The sequence below is a fragment of the Leucoraja erinacea genome, chromosome 10, assembly GCF_028641065.1.
Source record: "Leucoraja erinacea ecotype New England chromosome 10, Leri_hhj_1, whole genome shotgun sequence".
NCBI lineage: Eukaryota > Metazoa > Chordata > Chondrichthyes > Rajiformes > Rajidae > Leucoraja > Leucoraja erinaceus.
The window spans coordinates 33,896,037-33,920,564 of NC_073386.1; the positions used below are offsets into that span (position 1 = coordinate 33,896,037).

The following is a 24,528-nucleotide window of genomic DNA, read 5'->3' on the forward strand; positions in this document are numbered from 1 at the left end:
GGAGGTGTAAAGGGACTGGCTGTCCATGGTAACAATGAGGCAATGAGGGCCTAGAAATTGAAAGTTATTGCAGAGTTGAAGGGCACGCAAGGTGTCCTAGAGGTAGGTTGGAAGGGACCGGACAAAGAGGGATAAGATGGAATCAAGATATTTCTAGATGAGTTCTGTGGGGCAAGAACAGGCAGAAACAATGGATCTGCCTGGTGAGTCCTATTTGGGATATTTTGGGAAAGTAATATAAGCAGGTAGTACAAGGCTGGGGATCCATAAAGTTGGTGACTGTGAAGGGGAGATCACCAGAGGTGATGAGGTCAGTAAGGCTCTGGGGTCTGGGTGATGGTGGCCTTGTGTTCATCTGTAGGGTCATGGAAAGGGATAGGTTTGGGGGGGATGTCCGAGACCAGCCTCCTGGCCTCAGCATGGTAGAGATCAGCCTGCCAGTCTACAACAGCACCTCACTTGTCAGTCATAGAGTCATACAGCACAGAACCAGGCCCTTCAGTCTAACTTGCCCATGCCGAGCAAGCTGCAGCGTCTACACTCGTCCCATCTGCCTGCGTTTGGCACATTACCCTCTAAACCTTTCCTGTCCATGTACCTGTCCAAATGTCTTTTAAATGTTGTTCTAGTATCTGCCTCCACTACCTCCTCTGGCAGCTCATTCCATATATCCACCACCCTCGGTGAAAACGTTGCACCTTCGATTCCTATTAAATATTACCCCTCACCTTAATCCTATGTCCTCTGGTTCTCGATTCCCCTACTCCGGGTAAAATACTCTGTGCACCTACTCTGTCTATTCCCCTCATGATATTATACATCTCTGTAAGGTCACACCTGATCCTCCTGCTGTCCAAGGAATAGAGTCCTAGCTTGCCCAACCTCTCCCTATAGCTCAGGACCTTGAGCCCTGACAACATTCTCATAAATCTTCTCTGCACTTTTTCCAGCTTAAGAACAACTTTCCTATAGCAAGGTGACCAAAACTAAATGCAATACTCCAAATGTGGGCTTGCCAACATGTTGTTTGCAGGTTGCATAACAATTTAATTGAGTGTGTAAGATTTTGAACATAGAAATGTCCTTTGAAAACCATTAGTCCAATCATATTTTTCTGATCTCTTTGTACAACCTAATGAAAGTTGATCACAGCAACTTAATTTTGTTAGGTAATTGCAAATAGAAATGTTGCAAGGCTCCTGATAATGGATTAATCATCATTGCATTGATCAAATATGCCAAAATATTGATCTTATTTAGTGTAACATTTGTGGTCAAAGAGAATGGAGATATACAAATCTGGTTAACTTTGGTTGGTTCTTAGATGATGTTAGTAAGATGGTAGCATCTGCATTACATTCGACATTATGATTGACCTGAAAAATCCTAAGGAAAAAAAAGTAATATGTAATGTTTGTAACACTTTGTATGATGTTTCATGGAAAGTTTATCCTTGAGAATGTTTGATATATGTAAAATTTAGCTGTGATGTGCCTTTCCTTGTGGTCGGATTGCCCAAGGTCTTAGCGACTAGTTACAGAAAGAAAGAATAAATAATAGGGAAGACATTTGATAGTATTGGACGTTTGATTGATACTGTATTCCAGTTTGAATCAGTTTCTGTATAAATGTCTGGGCTAACGAAGTGTACAACATCACAATTAACTCTGTGCCATATAGTGTACACATGGTGTGTCATTGCTGATGGATTGTAAACTCACAGACCTGGATTAATAACGGAGAATTTGAGGTCAAATCACAAATTGACAGCTTGAGTGTTTGAAGATCCATTAATAAGTAGAAATAACTATGAAACGGTAATGCATTAATCTTACTAACATTGTCAGAATGGTAGGCAGTGACTAGTGGGGTACTGCAAGGCTCGGTGCTGGGACTGCAGCTATTTACAATATATATCAATGATTTGGATGAAGGAATTCAAAGTAACAATAGCAAATTTGCAGATGACACAAAGCTGGGTGGCAATGTGAACTGTGAGGAGGATGCTATGAGAATGCAGGGTGACTTGGACAGGTTGGGGGAGTGGGCAGATGCATGGCAGATGAAGTTTAATGTGGATAAATGTGAGGTTATCCACTTTGGTATCAAAAACAGAAAGGCAGATTACTATCTAAATGGCGTCAGGTTGGGAAAAGGGGAAGTACAACGGGATCTGGGGGTCCTTGTTCATCAGTCTATGAAAGTAAGCATGCAGGTACAGCAGGCAGTGAAGAAAGCGAATGGCATGTTGGCCTTTACAACAAGAAGAGTTGAGTATAGGAGCAAAGAGGTCCTTCTGCAGTTGTACGGGGCCCTAGTGAGACCACACTTGGAGTATTTTGTGCAGTTTTGGTCCCCTAATTTAAGGAAGGACATTCTTGCTATTGAGGGAGTGCAGCGTAGGTTTACAAGGTTAATTCCCGGGATGGCGGGAGTGTCATATGCTGAGAGAATGGAGCAGCTGGGCTTGTACACTCTGGAGTTTAGAAGGATGAGAAGGGATCTTATTCAAACATATAAGATTGTTAAGGGTTTGGATAAGCTAGAGACAGGAAACATGTTCCCGATGTTGGGGGAGCCCAGAACCAGGGGTCACAGTTTAAGAATAAGGGGTAAACCATTGATAATGTAGATGAGGAAACACTTTTTCTCCCAGAGAGTTGTGAGTCTGTGAAATTCTCTGCCTCAGAGGGCGGTGGAGGCTGGTTCTCTGGATACTTTCAAGAGAGAGCTAGATAGGGCTCTTAAAGATAGCGGAGTCAGGGGATATGGGGAGAAGGCAGGAACGGTGTACTGATTATGGATGATCAGCCATGATCACATTAAATGGCGGTGCTGGCTCGAAGGGCCGAATGGCCTACTCCTGCACCTATTGTCTATTGTTTAAGGTATTAAAATTATCATCCTTAGTTGCTGTTATGTGACTTGAGACCCACATACTGAGATATTAACTGAGTTTTGATATTGCCTGGGAAATAGGAACTTTTCATTTTGCTGAAGTCTAATTGCTAAGGATGAATTTGAAAATGGCAATTTAATATATCTCTATCTCTATCTAAGTTGTAAAAGCAACGATGACCGAGATATGAATTTTGCAAAGCCAAGTTGTTCAAAAGCCAAGTCATGTTTTTGATCTGCCTAAAGGCCCTGTGATGCGAATTTACCCAAGAGCTCTTCCAAGTTAAAAAAAAAATCAAACTCGTGGTAAGTATGTAGAATGTATGTAGCGGATACGTCGGAGCTCGTGAATGTATCTTGGCGGCTCGTAATGCTAAAGGCAGGTAATTGGGAAACGCGGAAACTCGTGAATTGAAGATTTCCAAGAGTAAAAAAAACTCTTTTTGAAGTACCACGAGTTTGATTTCTTTTTTTTAACTCGGGAGAGCTCTTGGGTAAACTCACATCGTGGGACAGGGCCTTTACTTTCACAATCCAAAATGCATAAACATATCGTGATTGGGCTTTCACTGCACAGTAGGTATCATTTGCTTGCTAACAATTAAGCTGAAAGCTCCAAGGAACAGATACATTGCACAAAGTATAGTAAAGTAGAAGCTGCGTTAGAATGTTAGCTATAAAATAGTCATTATATGTACTGCACAACCAGCTAGCAAGCCAACTCTAACCCTTAAGTAACATCCAATCTTCGAGCAGCATAAATAACTAGTTCATAGCATCCAACATCTTTTCATTGTTAAATGTTCTTAAAATATATTGGAACATTAAAACCTCCCAATTTATTGCAAAAAAATGTTGCTTATATTTTCAGAACCCTATTCCACGAATCAAAAATGTATCTTTGTACAAAAATGATTATGTTACCAGTTTTCCAAACCCAGATTTTCAAAGTGTCACAATTTATTGATTTTAGTACGCATATCAAAAATTATTGATACTTTCCAATTATAAAGGCACCTTAAATCAATGCTTTAATTAACGTACTCACATTCAAATGTTGAATAATTGCCCATTAGTATTCCAGTTGTGAGAAACACTGATTCAGCAATAAGCAGCTTTACTTCACTTCTAGTAAGTCTGTCGATAGCTGTAGTCTCTCCATCTCTTGGGCATCTGCCTGGCGCTAAACCCACAAAACAGATAAGGTCTCATGTGCAAGGTACACATATATTTCTATTGAACTAAGCCATGTGCTTGACAGAATTGACAGTATTGGTATGCCCCAATTTTGAGAGGAAGAAAGCATGCAAAAGAATTGCAGCAAAATGAATCAGTGGCACGACACACATATAGCCCACTTTCCCACCCCCACACACCAAACGTCACTGTTATGGAGTGCTTTAACATTCTTTCTGCAGTTGCCTTAATGATTCATTATGTAAGGGTCTCTCGACACCTGCTGCCTCTGCATGGCAATGCAATGTTTTTGTCTCATCTTCTGTGAATTAAAATATTTTATTAAAGCAGAAGTATTTTATAATTTATACTTGAAGTTATGAATTAAAAGCGCATTGATTTCCTGTCCAATATCAACTGAGGGAAGAGATCTCATCAAATATCATAGCCATCCTTCGATAAATAAATTGAGTACATCTATTCCTCATGCCTATCTGCAGAAATTAGCCACTATGAAAATCGAAATGAACAAGGCAGATTATTCACATGACCACGAGGAAAGATTCATTTTCAGAGAGGGTAAAATTATATTATAGCGTATGTTAATTATTGGCACTTGCCAGGAAACCGACAAGAAATAACAATGAGGGAGAAATCTAAATTAGGTTAGACTTCCATTCCTCCCACAGAGGGATTTGGTACAGTCCACTAAACCAAGCAGTTATGATGCATTTTTAGAAAAGATTTCAGTCCCAGATTCACTCAAATGGGATCCGTACCATTTTATAAACACATTTATTTTTCCTAAAGACAGCAAATATATTATTCTCTCAGAGATAAAAACCAGACTAAATATTGCAATCTTCTTGCACCCTGCATTTTTTATAATTATTTTTAAGAATGTATTCAACAATTAGAATATAATTTTATGCCATGTCCAGGTATTATTTATTCCTGTCTTATGACTGTATAAAACATGAGAAAAAAACCTAATGTCTATCACTTCATCAATGATAGTGAATAAAGTCACCATCCCTTCAGATCTCATATTTCAGTCATGAATTTTGCTGATTTTACTTCTCGCAGTACCACAAATAGTCTTAACAGTTGGTGAAAGGATAGGTCAATTGGCATTTGATATGGAACTGTTGTTTCATGGCTGGCTAAATAATGTGTATATAGGCATTAAGCCTTAGCTTGAACATAGAACATAGAACAGTACAGCACAAGAACAGGCCTTTCAGGCCCGAATGTCTGTGCAGAACATGATACCAAGTCCATCATTTATCTATCTGCACATAACACAAATTCCTCCATATTCGCCACTCCCAGCAACACGTTCCAGGCACTCACAAATGAACTGGACACAAATTACTGGAGTAACTCAGCAGGTCAGGCAGCATCCCTGGTGAACATGAATAGGTGACGTTTTGGGTCAAGACCCTTCTTCAGACTACTAGCATCTGCATTTCTTTGCTTCTACAGATAAATTAACTGGTTATTTGAGCCTACATATGCTTCAGCAGAACAAAATAAATGAGATCCCTATGGAGTCATCTTTCCTTCGATTTTCATTCCTTTGCCTCCCATCTGCCCGATTTCAAATATTTCAACAAATGTAAATTAAATCCTCATTAAAAACACTACTTGCATTATATACAGCCCAGGGTGCACCACAGAAGCCAAATCAGTCAAAAATGATAAAAATCCCAAAATGGAGATAGTAACACATATCTCCGAAGAGTTAGTTAAATAGCAATCTCTTAAAGGAAAAAAGATGTGGAAAGACATAACTTTGGGCCTACATTATCAAAACCAGTCACCAATGGAGGTGGTGAGCAATTAAATTAATGCACAAAAGATGAGATGTAATGAGATCATGGATCGATTTGAAGATAGGGACTTTATCTTCAAGGATTGGTAAAATAGGAGTCATCATAGATCAGCAAGCACAATAATATCTACAAACACTGGTGCGAGTAGGGATTTTCAGGATTAATGTTCACGTAACATTTAATTAAATTTTAAGAGGCTGGGAGACCCAGATGGATTAAATATGCCAGGTAGCCTGTAAAGTATGGAAATGCATGGAATGGGGTCAGGGCAGCTAAATGGCCAAGCAGACTCATGACACAAACACTGAAATAGCTAAGGAAATGCACCCCATTTAACTTTTAATAGTCTGATGTACAACTGCTGCAGCCCAAATGAGAGAAATGAGGGAAGAAATGGCAAACAAGTAATTACAGATGAACCCTGAGGAGTCTCTGGAAATAGGTGGCTGTGGAAATCCATAATGTCAAGAACTCTTTGAGCAGTGGGTCGAGCATTGTATTTGAGTGGTGTATTCAGAGCTTTATACAATTACAACACAACCTATCTCATTATAAAAAGATTAAATATTATTATAATATTTAAAAATCAAAGTAATTAAAAATGTTTGCTCCTTCACATTTCTTTGTTTCTTGCCATTTACAGTATTCCGTCTTTCCCAATTAATTAATGTGAATTATACGGTTTGAAAGTTAAGCTGGCTGGAAAATTAGATTGAAAGATTTAACAGTTGGTTATGAAACATATTTAAGGAAATAGCAACTGGAATAGAGCGACTCTCTTAGTCATAGAGGCATATAGCACAGATATGGGCCCTTTGGATCAACTTGCCCATGTTGACCAAGATGTCCCATCCACATCAGTCCAACTTGCCTGCATTTTGCCCATATCCCTCTAAATCTTTCCTATCCATGTACCTGTCCAAATGCCTTTCAAATGTTCTTATAGTACCTGCCTCAACTAGCTCCTGCGGCAGCTCATTCCACATACCAACCACTCTGTGCAAAAAGCTGCCCCACAGGTTCCTATTAAATCTTTCCCCCCTTACCTTAAACCCATCTCTCCTAGTTCTTGAATCCCCTATTCTGGGTATAGACTGTGTTTTTAATCTATCTATCCCCTCATGATTTTATACACCTTGATAAGATCGCCCCTCATTCTCCTGCGCTCCAAATAATAAAGTCCCAGTCTGCCCTCAAGTCCTAGCTACATCTTCATAAATCATCTGTGCACTCTTTCCTGCTTAACAACATCCTTTCACCTATTCCTGAGCAACATAGAGTGGGTACTTAAGAAAGTTCTGCCTTTGTCAGTCAGAGTATTGAGTATAGACGTTGGGTGGTCATGTTGCAGTTGTACAAGACGTTGGTGAAGCCGCATTTAGAGTTTTGTGTTCAATTATAGGAAAGATGGTGTCAAGCTGGAAAGGGTACAGAGAAGATTTACGAGGATGTTGCCAGGTCTGAGCTATAGAGAGAGGTTAAGTAGGCTGCGACTATTCCTTGGAGCACAGGAGGATGAGGGGTGATCTTATAGAGGTGTATAAAATCATGAAAGTAATAGATCGAATAGATGCACAGAGTCTCTTGCCCAGAGTAGGTGAGGACATAGATTCAAGGTGAAAGGGAAAACATTTAATAGAAATCTGAGGGGTAACTTTTTCACACAAAGGGTGGTAGGTATATGGAACAAGTTGCCACAGTAGATGGTTGAGGCAGGGACTATCCCAGCGTTTAAGAAACAGTAAGATTTACACCTACGGAAGATCACACGAATTTTCCCACCAGTGGGTGGTCTCACACAGTATACTCAAATACTGCTTTTTTTGTTTCATTTATGTCATTTAGCAGCTTTTTTGCTTTTTCTTCACAGGGCACCTTTCTTTGGGATATACCATCAGTGTTCTGAAATTGGGAGCACCCACCCAACACCCAAAAGGTTGAGTTGTTGTGTTGCACCATCTGAAACAAGGGAATCCATGTAAGCTATAATGCAAGACAACCCTCTGAAGAAAACTGGAGGAATTACTTTTTGTAGCTGGAATATTAGGGGTGCTAACGAGCCAATTAAAAGGGGTAAGGTTCTTGCCCAATTAAAATCAATTAATGTGATATAATATTTTTTCAGGAAACGCACCTTAAAGTTCAAGCTCAGACCAGGCTGAAGGCTAATTGGATCGGTCAAATATATCACTCCTCCTATATCTCCAAATCCAAAGCCACTGCAATTATAATCCGTAAGGGCATACCATTTAAACATACAAACACCATTGCAGACAAAGATGGTAGGTATGTCATAGTTTCTGGGGAGATATACTCTACTTCACTCACTATGGTAAATATCTATGCTCCTAACTTTGACAATCTATGCTCCTAACTAAGACAATCTTAAAAATAAATTGGATAGTTATATGGACGGGAAGGGTATGGAAGGTTATGGTCTGAGCGCAGGTATATGGGACTAGGGGGAGAATATGTGTTCGGCACGGACTAGAAGGGTCGAGATAGCCTGTTTCCGTGCTGTAATTGTTATATGGTTATATTATATGGTTAACCCACAATTTTTTAATAAAATCTTGAATATAATTTCATACTCCACCCAGCAAAACCTGATAATTGGGGGAGATTGCAATTGTGTTCTGGATCAATACTTGGATAAATCTTCACAACAAAAGAGATATAATACAAAATCAAAATCCAGCCAACTCTTAAATACGTATATAAGAAATACAAAGATAACAGACGTATGGAGGATTGCAAACCCATCCGGAAGAGAATACTCCTTCTACTCATCAGTACATAAAACCTATACACGTATTGACTATTTTCTAGTGGACACTAAATTAATACCTTTCACAATTAATCCCAAATACCATAATAGTACTATTTCCGATCATTCCCCGCTAACCTTCTCCTTAAAACTAGAAGGAATGTTTAATAAAAAATCATTCTGGAGGTTTAACCCTTAAATACTAAATAATCCGGATTGTTGTAAATATTTAAAACAACAGATGGAACTCTTTTTTTGAGACCAATAATACCCCAGATATTTCACCCTCGTTATAACGGGAATCTTTTAAGGCTTTTATTAGAGGTTCTATCATTTCATATCAAGCATATCACATTAAAAAGAATAGGATGGAACAATTGCAATTAGAAGAACAGATCAGACAACTTGACTTAGAAAACGCGATAGATCCAACTATAGATAAACATAACAAGATAGCAGTATTAAAATTTAAGCTAAATCAAATTCTATGTGCAAGAGTTTTCAGATTATTTCAAATTACAAAACAGGAAAATTTTGAATTTGGCGACAAACCACAAAAATCTTTAGCACGCCAGTTGAGAAAAGTTGAAAAGGACCATACTATCCAAAAAATCAAATCAGATAAAGGTGAATTGTTAATGCTTCCAAAAGACATTAATGAAAGATTTGCCCAATTTTATATACATCCAAAATATCAACAGAAAGGAGAAAAATTACAAACTGTCTTGATAACTGTAAACTGCCAACACTTAATCCGCTGGAACAACAGGAATTAGGAGCACAGATTTCAATTAAAGAAATAGAAGAGACAATCAATTCATTGAAGAACGGCAAAACACCAGGACCAGACGCGTTTAGTAACAAATTTTATAAAAGATTTCATGAGGTAATTTCCCCGCGTATATACAACCTTTACACATAGGCATTTAAAGAACAGACATTCCCACAAACATTAGCTGAATCAACTATCACACTTATACCCAAAAAAGATCTAGAAGACCCAGGATCATACAGAGCAATCGCCCTGTTAAATACAGATCAGAAAATATTAGCGAAAACTTTGGCAAGAAGATTAAGTAAATACGTTAATAAATTAATACACTCGGATCAAACGGGGTTTATACCCAAGAGACATTTGTTTAATAATTTGAGACACCTTTTTAACATAATGTAGCAATGTCTGCAATTTATCCCATCAGATAAAGCATAACAATAAGTTTAATTTGACATCTAATTCACTTTCATATCTCAAGTAATAAAAAAGTTATGGCCATTTTCATACTCGGAAATTAGCATCTTGTTCCCTATTGATTTTCTATGGACATAACAAAAAAGCTGTGATCGTGGACAGTCAAAAGCCCATAACCTTCTTAAACATTAAGAGAATTGAATGAAATTTTCAGTTATCATAGATTGAAGCATTCTGAAACAAATATAAAATAATCTTACTTGGATGACCTGAAATTAAAACATATAATTAGTTAGTTACCCAATTGTAGCTAATTTCAAACTTCAATTACTAGATCTAAACATCTATCCATTTCTTAATAAATGATTAACATTTTTAAATAGCCCAAGTGTCCAAATAATATTCACAAATAATTCACAATAAAACATGATTTTTAAATCTCATTTACATCAATTTATAGGCCAAATGGAAGGAATTTAGTGTTCAATGGCTGTAAATTAAAGTCAATTTAAATCAGCTTTCTAGTGGGTTCCTGTGAACGCGCTGGTTTAGAACGTTCACATTGCGCTGGATTTGTGCCCTCAAATGCCCAGAAAAATACTGCGGGATATAAAGAGCCCAAAATGAACTACTCGCTATAGAAAATTTTATTTACAGGGTTATATACAACCCCCATTTAATGTAAAAATAAGGTACATACCTTTAATTGTTTGCTTTATAAAACCCTGGGGCTGCGAGAGGTTGCGGATTGAGAGAGAGTGATTTTTAAACTACTATAACTATTATACAAGGCCATAAAAACTAATAATACCTTTTGCGACGGGGTCTTTCAGCGATTTTCCGTTAATGATTTACTAGGCTGAACATTTTCGATTGCAACAGCCTAGTAAAAATCGCGTTTTAAACCCGCCCCCTCTAAACAGCGCCAAAATCGCGCACACGGGGCAGGGCAGATGCTCAGCCACGATTCAGGTAGGTTTTGTAACATACCTACATAATGTTCTCACACAGAACTAAAAAATACTTATCAATTATTTCATTAGATGCTGAAAAAGCATTTGACCAAGTAGAATGGAAATATCTTTTTACAGTACTGCAAACATTTCAGTTGGGAGAAAATTTTATCTCATGGATATAACTGTTATATGATAAGCCGTATGCCAGAATACTGACTAACCATATACTCTCTCCTAAATTTCAGTTATCCAGGGGCTATAGACAGGGATGTGCATTATCACCCCTGTTATTTGCTCATGCAATTGAACCTCTAGCGGAAAGTGTAAGAGTACATCCGAACATTCACGGCTATAATTCTAAATACTCCAATAGTAATAAATTATTATATGCAGACGATGTATTATTATATTTCACCTATTCCCAAGTTAGTATTCCAAATATATTAAATCTTTTCGAGGAATTCGGCTCCTTTTCAGGATATAGAATAAACTGGAACAAAAGTGAAATTATGTCAATAAAACCTGAAGAGCCGACACACCTTCTAAAATTCCCTTTCAGAATTGCTACAAAAAAATTCAAATATCTGGGTGTTCAGGTAACCAGAAAATATACCTCGCTATTCAATGCAAACTTCCCTCCTTTAGTTACTAAATTAAACGCTCTTATTCAATTCTGGAAAACACTCCCGATGTCTCTAATAGGCAGAATAAATGCTACAAAGATGATCTTCCTCCCAGAAATCCTGCATTTATTCCAATCAATACAGATATATCTTCGTAAAATGTTTTTAAAAAACTTGATTATCTGATTACAAACTTTATTTGGGATTATAAAACACATAGAATTCATAAACGGCATCTATGTAAACCCAAAGAAACGGGTGGATTGGCTCTCCACAACTTCTTATACTATTACTGGGCAACGAATATTAAAAATGTAATTTACTGGCTGGACAATTCAGGCCAACAGGTAGACTGGTTAATAATGGAGAGAGAGGATTGTTCACCTTTTAATGTAGGCGTGATTCTTCTCTCTCCAACAAATTTGAAGAACACACTATATGATAAAAATCCGATTATTCACAGCACTCTATGAATCTGGAGACAAGTAAAATCAACTTTTAAACTAAGAAATTTATCTCTTCTTTCACCAACATGCCAATAACCCTTTGTTCAAGCCATCTATTTTAGATAAAACGTTTACACAGTGGGAAAGACTAGGAATCAAAAAACTCGGAGATCTTTAAGAGATGGGAACTCTTCTTTCATTTCAAGAATTACAGTCAAAATATTACCTGAAAGGTAATCAATATTTCAGATATCTTCAAATTCGAGACTATCTGAAAATATATACCCAAGACTACCAAACTTTGTGCCAGATATACTAGATGAATATATGAATAGAAATTCGGAGTCAAAAAAGTTAACATCATATTTGTATAACACCCTTTTAAATATAGATATCCCATCGACAGAAGTAATTAGAAGAGACTGGGAAGAGGAACTACGCCTAAAAATTCTAAAAGACAGATGGGAACAAAACCTTTTATATATACACAATTGTTCGATTAACGTTAGACATACGTTAATTCAATGTACCTACTCTTAAAATGTGGATCACAAACATGTCAGAGACGCTACATCTTGAAAATATTAGACTTGTCTTAGCAGAAAAACCAGAGCATTTTTCGATGACATGGACACCATTCATTGATTTATTACAAGGATAGTATGGTACAACACAATTTTGGAGTTAAATCTAATACGGGTTGGGTGATGGGTGGGGAGGGATATGAGGCAGGTATGTCATCACCTTTTTTTTCTTTCTGTTTTTGTCTTTTTATTTTTCTACGTCTTCCTTTTTTCTTTTACTTACTCACTCTTTGGCTACACCACTTTGGTAGTCTAGGGGTTCGATCCTTGCACATTCCACTTTTTCTCTCTCTTGCTTTTTCTTTCTTCTTTTCTCTTAACTATAGCTAAAAGTCAAAACTGACGCTGTACAATAACTGTATTATGTCATCCGAGGAGGAGCCATCTTGGGGAACGACTGCTAACCTGCAGCCATCCGTTCAATTCATTTTTTTAAAAGTTTTTAAAGTCCTGAGCTTCGTCTGTTGGAGAAATTGACATTTTAATGTGGGGGGTAGGGGGTAATTATACTTCTAGGTCCCTACCTGGTCGGTGAGGCAGCTTTTTCTCCAGGCTGCCCCGTCGACCCGTCCTCGCGGCCTACCAGCGGGCATGGAGCGCCGTTTCCTGACGGGGACCGCCCAGCACCTCGGCTTCGTTGGCGCTGTGAGGACTCTCCCGAAGCCGGGGCAGCACCACCCGGCCAGAACGGCCAGGAGCATCGGGCCTCTGTGGAGGCAATTGCGGTGGCCTCAATAGGCCTCACTTTGGGTGAACTGGGGATGGGGACTGGACATTGTGGTATCCACTGTGGGGAGGATGATTTAAAAAAAAAAATTTTTGTGTGTAAGTTAATATGTTAGTCTGTGTCTAAGATGGCTGTCGGAAGAGAGAGTGGACGCTGGCACACTTTAGCTGCCGCTGCTCTCTCTTCACATTTTGTTTTTTGATTTTTGTCTTTGGAGCGATTTCTGTCTTTAATTTGTGTACTGGTGATGTCCTCATTATTTATTTTTCTCCGACTATATGTTTTTTCTCTTCTGTTAATTTCTGTAAGGTGTCCTTGAGACTTTGAAAGGTGCCCGAAAATAAAATTTATTATTATTATTATTATGTCATATGCGCTGGTTATATTTTTGTACTCTTGCTTCTAATAAAAATTTAAAAAATTTTAAAAAATGTAAAAAAGAAAAAGTTAGACAGGTACATGGATAGGACAGGTTCGGAGGGTATGGACTAGTGTAGCTGGAACATGTTGGCAGGTGTGGGTAAGTTGGGCCAAAGAGCCTGTTTCTACACTGTATCACTCTATGACTCTATGAAAGAAATTGAGGGCAAAAGAGTAATAATCTATGTGTGAACTGAGCCCTAAATGAATTTTCTGTATTCTCCAAATTCCTCTGTATTCTCAAAGGATTTGGAAAAAATTATTATTTAATATGGGGTACGTAGATGATGTGGAACAGATCAGCATTAAGGAGGTTGGTGTTAAACATCAGGGGATGCAAAAGGAGTAATAAATCCCCTGAGCCAGTGGAAATGTATCCCAGATTACTGTGGGACAAAGGATCCGGTAGTCTGATGCAGTTGTTGGGAATCCCATTGCGTTAATGAAACAAAGTTTGACGGGAAATTGCAACGAGCAGGTGGGGCCTACGATGAAATCAGATAGGACCTTTGAGGGATATAGAGCAAGCAGGAAATAAATCTAGATTTATTTGGTAGGGCCGTATGAGACCATAAAATGTCATTGGCAAATTTGATTAAAGATAATCAAAAGGCTTTTTATTTCAGTTCCTTGGGATTTAGGCGTCCCGCCCTTTCGGTTAATTTGTATTTAGGCGTCTCTTTCGGTTTATTGTTGTTTCGGCCTTGTTTCCATTCTGTTCTTTGGCTTCGACTTCTTTGCTTCGGCTTCTGTCGGCACCACGTCCAGGTACCTTAATATTGAGGGAAAGGCTGTTGTTCTCACACCAGTTTATCTAGTTCCTTACTGTATTCCTTACTGTACTCAGTCTAGTCAAGGTAGTTCGTCAAACCCCAGGGTGGAAATGTCAAAGACTAGAGGGAATAGCTTTCAGGTGAGAGGGAAAAAGTTTAATGGAGATGTGTGGGGCAAGTATTTTTTATACATACAAAGTGATGGGTGCCTGAATATGCTGGAGGGTGGAGGCACCTACAATAATGGGATTTAGGAGGCTTTTGGTTGGCACAGGGATATGCGGGAATGGAAGGATATCGATCACATGCAGGCAGAAGAGATTAGTTTATCCTGACATGATGTTCGACAGGGACATTGTGGGCTGACAGGCTGATGTTCTAAGGTTACACAAAAAAGCTGGAGAAACTCAGCGGGTGCAGCAGCATCTATGGAGCGAAGGAGATAGGCAACGTTTCGGGCCGAAACCCTTCTTCAGACTGATCGGGGGCGGGGGGGGGTGGGGACAGGAAAGGGACAAGGAGGAGTAGCCAGAAGGCTGGGGGATGGGAGGAGACAGCAGGGGGGCTAAGGAAGGGGAGGAGACAGCAAGGTTCTATATTCCATAGAACATAGGTAATGCACAGGTAATCTTTTGGGTTAGAACCTGTCTCCAGATTTTTCAGATAGATTTGAAGTAGGGGGAGAAAGTTGGAAAAGAGGTGGGGGCAGGTCAAAGTTTGACATGTAGTGGGTGGATACAAGGGGGAACACAAGGAACTGGAGGGTTTGAAGCAATACACCAACCAAACTCTAATTGTTGGTGAGGCCCTATGACACCCCACCACCTAATTCTTACTTCAGGAGGCACATGCATTGAGCATGATTGAGCCCCGGGTATAAAGAAAACCTGGAACAAATGCCTTATGAACAAATCAGATCTTAGGGCTGTCAAAGATTAACTAATAACTCCCAACAAATCAGTTAGATAAATTTGTCAAATCTCGTCAACTACTCTGTTAAATTTTGCAATAGTTGACATACATATTAAGCTGCTGTCCATTTGATCACTGGTGCTTTTAGTATTGATGTTGCCTGATCTTTACAATATATGATACCAATGGAGATGGATAGAACCAGATCAGACATTACTGAGCCAGAGACTATTGGCAGAGCTAAAACTATAAACAACCTGATGACGGATCCTGTCCATTTCCCATATTTCCCGTAGATTATGATTCCTGCTGACATACAAGCGACAGGTAATGTAAACATTCACATCTCACTTTCACTACAATCTGAAATTCCTTTCTCCATTCAGATAACCAATAACTATAATCAGAGTAGCTTGTGGTTGAATAGCAAAGGGAGAAAATTGCAATACGTCATCACTAGATTTCACATAAGCAGTCATCCGCTCAGGTAACAATAATAAGCATGATTTAGAGGTTAATCTAGAGGAATATTTTACAAGTGGTAGACTTCAACTCTCACTAACCTGTGCCCATTGGTGGGTGCGTGGTGGGAGGGGTGGTGTGGTGGGGGTGAAAAAGACAGGAAGCATAAGATTATTCATGTAGTTCAGTTTTTCGAAATGTATGTGTCATCACGGTATAATGTATTTGATTAGATGTGTTATGTCTGAGAAGAGCTTTAAATGCACCAGATAAGCATTTTATAGTTCTTTGTATTTCCCACATAATACTCCACACACACTGTTCTACCTGAAATCCAGGGAAACCACATAGGCACATTATACAAGTGACGAGGACAAAACAGAAATTAAAGTAACAAAAAGTAATGTTAGTAGGAATTAATTCTAATTCAGATTCCAGTGTAGCTCTGGGGAGTGCTGCATTGTTGGGGGTTGCATATTTTGAATGAGCTAATGAGCTAAATGCCAGTTGTTGGTGTGGTGGGGGTTTCAGCCCAGATTCTTATGTGAACGTCTCTCAAGTTGCACTAGAGTCTGTAATTTGCTGATTTAGGGGTGCGAGTGTTTCCACCGCTTAATTTTACCTTCATACGTTTATATTCAAGCAATGACGGGAAGTTCAAATTTGCTTTGTTACACGTGTGTAAATGTATGAAAAATAGTTATAAGAGTAGGAAGCTCCAGGTGTAGAAATCATTTCATGTGATTACCAACATCTGGCTGAAAAACATGAAAGGTTTGATGCTTAATATTCCTGGATACAAAAGGTTTAATAAAGAAGGAGTGAAACCTTTATTTAAGGCTGGTGTAATGGTGCCAGATGATGGAAGAATGTCATTCAGAGGGATAGAGGATAACATTTATTTGGATTTAACAAGCAAAGTTAATGATTATTTGTATTTTACTGAGAGCAGTTTTGCAAGGAAATTAGGCTTTTTCAAGAATTAGATCGCCAACAATAGAAGACGGTAATTCTTCCAATATTACGATACGATAAAATCTTTTTCATCCCCAAAGGAAAATTGGTCTGCCAACAGTCACAACACACAAGGTACACAAAAATTTGAAACTAAAAGTGAAAACAGAAAGAATGGGATAGTGATTGGATCAAGTACATAGAATTCTGGAGTATGTTAACGAATATTTTCATAATCAATATGTTACATAGCCAGAAGGATGGAGGCATTGCAATTGATTAATTGTTGTCATGTGTACCAAGATGCAGTGAAAAGCTTTGTTTGTGTGCTATCCAGTCAAATCATACCATACGTGAATACAACCAAGTTGCACAGCATGGAGCATGCACAGCAGGCAGTGCAGAGAAATATGCCAGAATGCAGAATATAGTTTAATTTAGAGATACAGCACGGAAACAGGTTCCTCGGCCCACCAACTCCATGCTGACCATTGACCAAGTGAATGCCAACCCTTTCACACTAGTTCTACATTAGACTCTCTCATCCATTCCCTATATACGCAGGAAATTTTACAGAGGCTAAATAACCTACAAACCCCCATTTCTTTGGGATGTGGGTGGAAACCAGAGACCTCGGAAGAAACCTACGCAAACTAGCAGTTTGCACTATGCAGAGAGGACGTGCAAACTCCATACAGACAGCGCCTGATGTCAGGATCAAACCTGCATTTATGGCACTGTGAGGCAGCAACTCCACCAGCTGTGCCACTGTGCTGCCTTATAGCATTATAGTGTTATGGTTGCATTGCTGAGAAAAAGTCAAAGGTCAGCATTAGGGTAGCTTGGAAGATCACAACTACACCCTACTTTATGGGAGGACTGTTCAGTAGTCTGGTAATATAACTTGCAAGCATTGCCACAATCAATGGATATCCGTGTGATTATTCTGTGACCCTAGCTTGGTCAGAAATTCCCTCTAGCATCCTGAATGCCTTCATAAAGATCGTAAGTACATTTCTTGTGCCACTTCGGATTGTTTGACTTTGAAGTTCTCGTCACAGTTCATCCATCGTTGGGGAACATCCATATGGTCTTCTTTGGCACACGTTCCTGCACACACTTATCAATGAAGTATGTGACAGCAATATTCATTTAGGTTGGCTGCCGAATCCTTGAGTTCTGAGGCAATGACATGGGTCAAGTGGAGAATGTCTCTGATGGAGGGAGATACTTAAGACAAATATTGAGACAAAACATATTACATTGGGCCGAGTAGTCCAGAGTTACTTTACAATTACCAATTTACCTATGAAGGAGCACAAAAGAGATGGTGTATCCAGTATGTGATGACAATGCCATACTCATTTAAATTGGTCGCCGAGTCCTCAAGTTCTGAGGCAATGAAATGGGTCAAATGGAGAATATTTCTGATGGAGTGAGATACTTTGATGAAAGTTTGAGACAAAACATTGGAGCTAGCATTCCAGAGCTTCTTTACAATTAACAATTTACCGATGAAGGGCACAAAAGAGATGGTGCATCCAATAATCAATGTATGAAGGGGAATATTGCATGGCCAATCAAGAAGTAATTATGCATCTTGGTGCCGCTGCAGACAATCAGATAGACAGAGAGAGGAATGAACATCAGTACTACAGTCAGAGGAGTCGGTCTCATTAGTAAATTAAAGTATAAATGGCTTAATGTAAAAGTAAGGAAATGCAGATGTGGGTTTATACCAAAGAGAGATACAAAATGCTGGAGTACCTTAGCAGGTCAGGCAGCATCAAATAATCATGATATCCATAAATAGGTTAAAGTGGCTAAAGATAAAACTTCAACAATCCAACACACTTGGCACTTAGTCACAGAGTCAGTCATAAAATTATAAAGCGTGGAAACACTTCAACTCATCCTTGACAACTCATGCCCCATCTAAGCTTGTCCCAATTGTCCATGTTTGAGCCATATTCCTCTAAACCAGGGTTCGGCAACCTACGGCCCCCGGGCCGAATGCGGCCTGTAACCTGAAAACATCCGACCCACAGGCGTATTTTCTGTCCCGTATTTATCCGGCCCGCCAACTTCCTTCATCTCCGGTACATCCCGGGCCCGAGGCCGCGGCGCCCAAGCATGGTGACGCAAGGAGGCCTGCAATGGCAGAGCTACGAGCTGCCAAGGAACACCGGTCAGCGCCGAGCTCTGGCTGTACCACATCCTGTGCAAGGCCACCAGCACGACCACGCACCTTCTGTGCCTAGGCTTTACTGTCGGGATCGTAGGTAGACAAAAAAGCTGGAGAAACTCAGCGGGTGAGGCAGTATATATGGAGCGAAGGAATAGGCGACGTTTCAGGTCGAGACCCTTCTTCAGAAGCAGCTGACGCTGCTCTGAGACCAGTCTGAAGAAGGGTCTCGACCCGCAACATCACCTAGATAGATGCTGCCTCACCCGCTGAGTTTCTCCAGCTTTTTTGACCACCTTCATTTTTTACAGTATCTGCAGTTCTTTCTTAAACACACCATTGGGATCGGGGTTGTCAATAGGCTGGGGACAAGTGAGTATGAGTATTTGAGCCACCGCCTTCAGGACAGAGCCAAGGCAATGGTCCGTAGGTACGCCATATTCGTGAGCGGCCGTAACTAGGGACCAGTGCTCCAGGTGCCGTCCTCGAAGGGACGTCCTCTATGTGAATATGTGATTTGATGCCTGCCATCCAGGGTGGGATGGGGGTGGGATCCATGTGTATAAATGATAGATGTGGCCCGCCATCCGCTCACAGACATGCGTCCCAGGCCCTATGCAGAACAAGGTTGCCGACCCCTGCTCTAAACCTTTCCTATTCATGTACCTGCCCAAATGTATTTTAAATGTTGTTATAGTACATGCCTCATCTATCTCCTCTGGTAGCTCATTCCATTCACCCACCACCCTTTGAGTGAAAAACAATGCCCATCAGGTTCCTATTAAATATTGCTCCTCTCACATTAAACTCATGTCCTGTGTTTTTTTTTTTAATTCTATCCTATGTATAATACCTCTGTGCATTTACCTTATCTATTCCCTCATGATTTTAAACACCTCTATAGCATTACCCCTCAGATTCCTCCTCTACAAGGAATAAAGTCCTAGCCTACCCAACCTTTGCGTTCTCCGCACGCTTTGATAGGGAGAACACTGATGTGCCTTCCCGAGCCCCCATTCGCCCTGACGGCATTACAGTCACAGTCACGGAGGCCGACGTCAGAAGATCCTTCAGGGGGGTGAACCCTTGGAAAGCGCCTGGACCCGATGGTATACCGGTCGAGCTCTCAAGACCTGTGCAGAGCAACTAGCGGGAGTTTTTGTGGACATTTCCAACCTCTCACTTCTGAGGTCTGAGGTTCCCACCTGCTTTAAGAGGGCATCAATAATACCGGTGCCCAAGAAGAGTTAGGCGACGTGCCTCAATGACTATTGACTAGTGGCACTAACGTCTGTGGTGTTAAAGTGCTTTGAGAGGTTGGTTATGGTGTACATCAACTCCTACCTAGACAAGAACCTTGACCTCCTACAGTTTGCATACCGCCACAACAGGTCAAAGGAGGATGCAATTTCACTGGCTCTCCACTCTGCATTGGACCACTTGGACAATAAAAACACTTACGTCAGGCTGTTGTTCGGCATTTAATACCATCATCCCTTCCAAGCTGGTTACCAGGCCAAGCTGGCCATCCGCGGGTCAAGGCGCCAGGTGGTGGAGGGCTCTACCCCTTTTCCGGGGATACGTCCATGCCTGAGTGTGGTTAGAAAGGGAATACGCCCAGTCCACGGGCAACCTGAGGGAGTTCCGGGACCGCTGGGCTCCGCAGGGTGTTCAATGTATCCTCAATAAGGATTGTATCATAGTTGTATAGTAGGTTATTATGGATATATGTTTGTATTGTAGTATGGTGATGGGTTCTGGCTTGTTTTATTGTAGTGTAATTATTATTTTTTAATAATTGAATAATTTTTTGATTTAAAAAAAAAGCTGGTTACCAAGCTCACGGAACTGGGTCTCTGCAATTGAATCCACGTCCTCAAAAAGGCAGCCAAATTTATCATGGACCCACACCATCCTGGCCACACTCTCATCTCACCATTGCACGTGGAGTTTGCATGTGCCCCGAGTGAGCGCCTGGGTTTCCTCTGGTGCTTCAGTTTCCTCCCACATCCCAAAGATGGTGGGTTTGTAGGTTGATTGGCTTCTGTAAATTGCCCCTAGTGAGTAGAGAGTTGATGAGAAAGTGGGATAATATATAACAAATGTGAATGGGTGATCTATGGTTTGCATGGACTCGGTAGGCCAAACAATCTGTTTCTATGCGATAACTCTAAACTAAACTAAAATCTAGAGAGAATTAAAACTACCAGATCGGCTTGAAAACGTACCACGTTTACTAATATTCTGTAGTGGAGGTAATTATCTGGCCTATATCTAGCCGTGGTTGGCTCTTAATTGCTTTATGAATGCCTGTTCTGCCATAGCCTCTGCATTAAAATAGGAAATGAATTAACTGGATAACTGCTTGCCATTGACTTATGCACCAAGTTCAGGCACAATTCTAAGCATAACCGAACTTGCAATAACAGCTGTCTTACAGGCAAGTCAAGTGAAACTGACATATTTCTTCTTAAAGAATCACATCTCTCAAACAATGTATTAAACTTCATCACAATCCCTGAATACTTTGTGTACCATGGCAAGGTACCCTTCAGAGTGGTCAGTGTTCAGGAGTAGCTCAGAGTCTGAATTCAACTGTCTCATTCCATCAAGTTAAATTTGGGTAAGGAAACATCTTCCTGGTTACCAACTACAAAACTGTCCTCGCTCAGGTGATAGAATAGTGGACCGTCTTGTTGGTAGAATCACAAAGGAGAGCAGAGGGCATACTCTGGTTGAAGGATTTCAACATTAATCATCATGTGTGATAACACCAGTACTGCAAATGATTGAAGTCCTAGTTTATGAATCACAAAATAATTGAGGACAGATCCAATAAAACCAGATTTTGGCTTTTGATGCAACAACTTGGAGCTTAAGGAACTTGGAGGCCAAACCTGAAATAATGTGCAGAGTTTTGATCCCCTTTACTTGAAACAGATAATAGTGATCAAAAGACTAATTCCCTGGAGTTGAGTCAAAATTAGGAATTCACTATGCAACAGGACTAAGAATGTGTTATCGTAAGTAAGATTGTAATAGATCAAGGTGGTAGCTCATTACCTAGTTGGTAGCTCATTATCAAGGGCAATCGGGCTGGAAATAAAGCTGACCATGCTATCAAATGCTATATATATAGAGGAGTCTCACTCCTTCAGTTAGGACCCAGGTGAAAGGGTCTGTCATTCATACACCTTTTACACACAGATCAATTTTGTGCTAAAGGTAATCAAAACGCCTACCTTTCTTAGCAATTCTAGGCTAAGTATTATTATGTATACTCAGTGACACCATGCACAAACACATCATAGACCCAGAGGGCCCACATTTAATCTAGAGAGATAACTTTTGATAAAATCCAATTATGTCTTGCACAAAATCATTAAAAGGTGATAACATTTTAGCCGGTTGTTTATCGAGACCTGATTTAATTAAGTACAGGGAGTTCTCATAATAGTAATAATGATTTTTTGTAATTTTGTAGATTTTCATCTATTTAGGAAGGAAATACATACAACAAGTTCCATGTCATCATTTAATTGGAGGGTTGTCAACAGTTTTAAAGGAATGCAAAATAAATTTGTTATTGCAGCACAGGCACATGACATGGTCTAAACTAATAACCCACAACTCCCTGATCAAAGGACCATGCGGAGTTGATTAAAGTTAATGGGCCAAAATATCATGTATAATATGCAGATTAACCGAAATGTTACAAGATGACTACTTCTTTTCAGACATGTAGAAACACAAAAGGACACAAAATGTTGGAGTAACTCAGTAGGTGAGCCAGCAACTCTGGAGAACATAGATAGGTGACGTTTCGAGATGGGACCCTTCTTCAGACTCATGAAGGATCCCAACCCAAAATGTCACCTATCCATGTTCCCCAGAGATGCTGCCTGACCCGCTGAATTGCTTCTGCACTTTTGGTCTTTTTAGACATGGTTCATCAGTGACCTGTAAATGAATCCCACTTTTTTTTTAGGTCATTAATAATGAAATCTTTCATTATAACTATGTTAAATGAGCGCTACTAAACGGTTTTAAACGAGGACATATTCCTAAAACTCCTGTTCTTTTTAAACTTTTGTGGATCCACAGCTTGGCAATGTGTGACTAAAATTATTGTTGGATTTTCAAATTTCTCCATGATATCAGCCCACTGCAGTGTTGCAATCACCTCTATCCCTGCAACTCTCCAACATCTCTGCGTTTATCCAATTCTGCATTTGCGCATATATTGCTTATTTTCACTTCTCCACCATTGGAGGATATGCCTTCAATTAAACCAGTCAACAGTATTTTACCAATCCACCATGCCAGGGAGTGTGATTCTGCTGGCTGTAATATTTGTAAAAATCAGTGGGTGCATTGTGCTCTGTCTGACCACATGACATCACTGAAGGCCCTGCCTCACCACTGAGCTTGGAACCACTTTCATCCAACATCTTAGCCTTGGTAGATTGCACGAGTATGATTTATTTTTATAGGTCAGTTGTGAACATTATCAGCTCAATCACAAATTCTGGGACAATCTATTTAAATATAGGAAAGTCTAAAAGGTATACATGCCTTCCTATTCTTTCCTAACACCATGCTTCTCCTGGATAGATGCACGTTAACTTCTTGGTTTGGTGCTTAAGATAAGCAGCGACAGGGGACTGATGTATTCATGGTCTCACAATAGAAAGATAATCCCTGCTGCTTGCTTCTTTAAAGTCTACTGTCACCTAATTCTGGTGATCTAGATGCAGAAGCCCAAAATACATTACTCCTGGAGATGACAGCAGCAGGCTGCCTCAATTCTACTGGCCCTCAATGTATGAGCCAAGTGATTAAGGGAGCAATTGTTAAATTGGAACAAATCAGATCCTGGGAAGACTTGCACATAAAAGGAACCAATAAGGTTGCCATAGTCTGAAAATCCATATACAGGGTGTTACCTAGAGACAGAAGAGACAGCTGATGCTGGATCCTGGCGTAAAAAACAAACCAGCAATAGAACAATTAAATTCTTACCTTGTGCAGCTAATCAGGTCCATTAACGCAATAGCACATATATAAGCATTTAATAATCAATAATAAAATAAATAACCACAATATTCAGTAATCATCATTGTGCAAAACCGAATTCAGCAACGCAACCAAAAACACAGTCCCTAGAAGATCATAATTGCTGAGGTAGTGGTTAGTGTTATGCATCAAGAGCCTGATGGTTGATGGGAAGAAGCTGTTCTTGAACCTGGTAGTCATGGTTTTCAAGCTCATGTATCATCTTCCTGATGGAAAACATGGCCAGGTTGATATGGGCCTTTGATGACATTGGCTCTTCCTCCGGTGGTGAGAAGGTCAGTACCTGTGATGTATTAGACAATGTCTACTTCTTTGTGTAGTCTCCATTGTTCCTGAATTATCAAGTTGCCAAATCAGATATGACACAACCAGCCACTACGCATTCCACCATACAAGTGTAAAAATCCGCTTGTGCGTTCATCGTCATTCCAAATCTCCTCAATATTCTAAGGAAGTAGAGGCATGGTGAGGCATGAGAGTCAGTTGGCCTACACCTGCTTCTGCTTTAAAAATTGAAGGAGCTTTAGGCTATAGATGACAAATTG

General features: G+C 39.8%; 1 protein-coding gene across 3 annotated transcripts in view; it reads right to left on the reverse strand.

Moving 5' to 3' along the window:
- lrrc7 (leucine rich repeat containing 7) overlaps positions 1 to 24,528 on the reverse strand; it is a 368,217-nt gene that overhangs the window by 242,901 nt on the left and 100,788 nt on the right. Inside the window, exon 1 of one of the 3 annotated variants that reach the window (XM_055641901.1) lies at positions 3,947 to 4,039. The exons of the other annotated variants lie outside the window; for them this stretch is intronic. The gene's annotated coding sequence lies outside the window, so the exon portion shown is untranslated. Of the gene's footprint in view, positions 1 to 3,946; positions 4,040 to 24,528 lie in introns of those variants that run through there. 3 annotated transcript variants of the gene reach the window in all.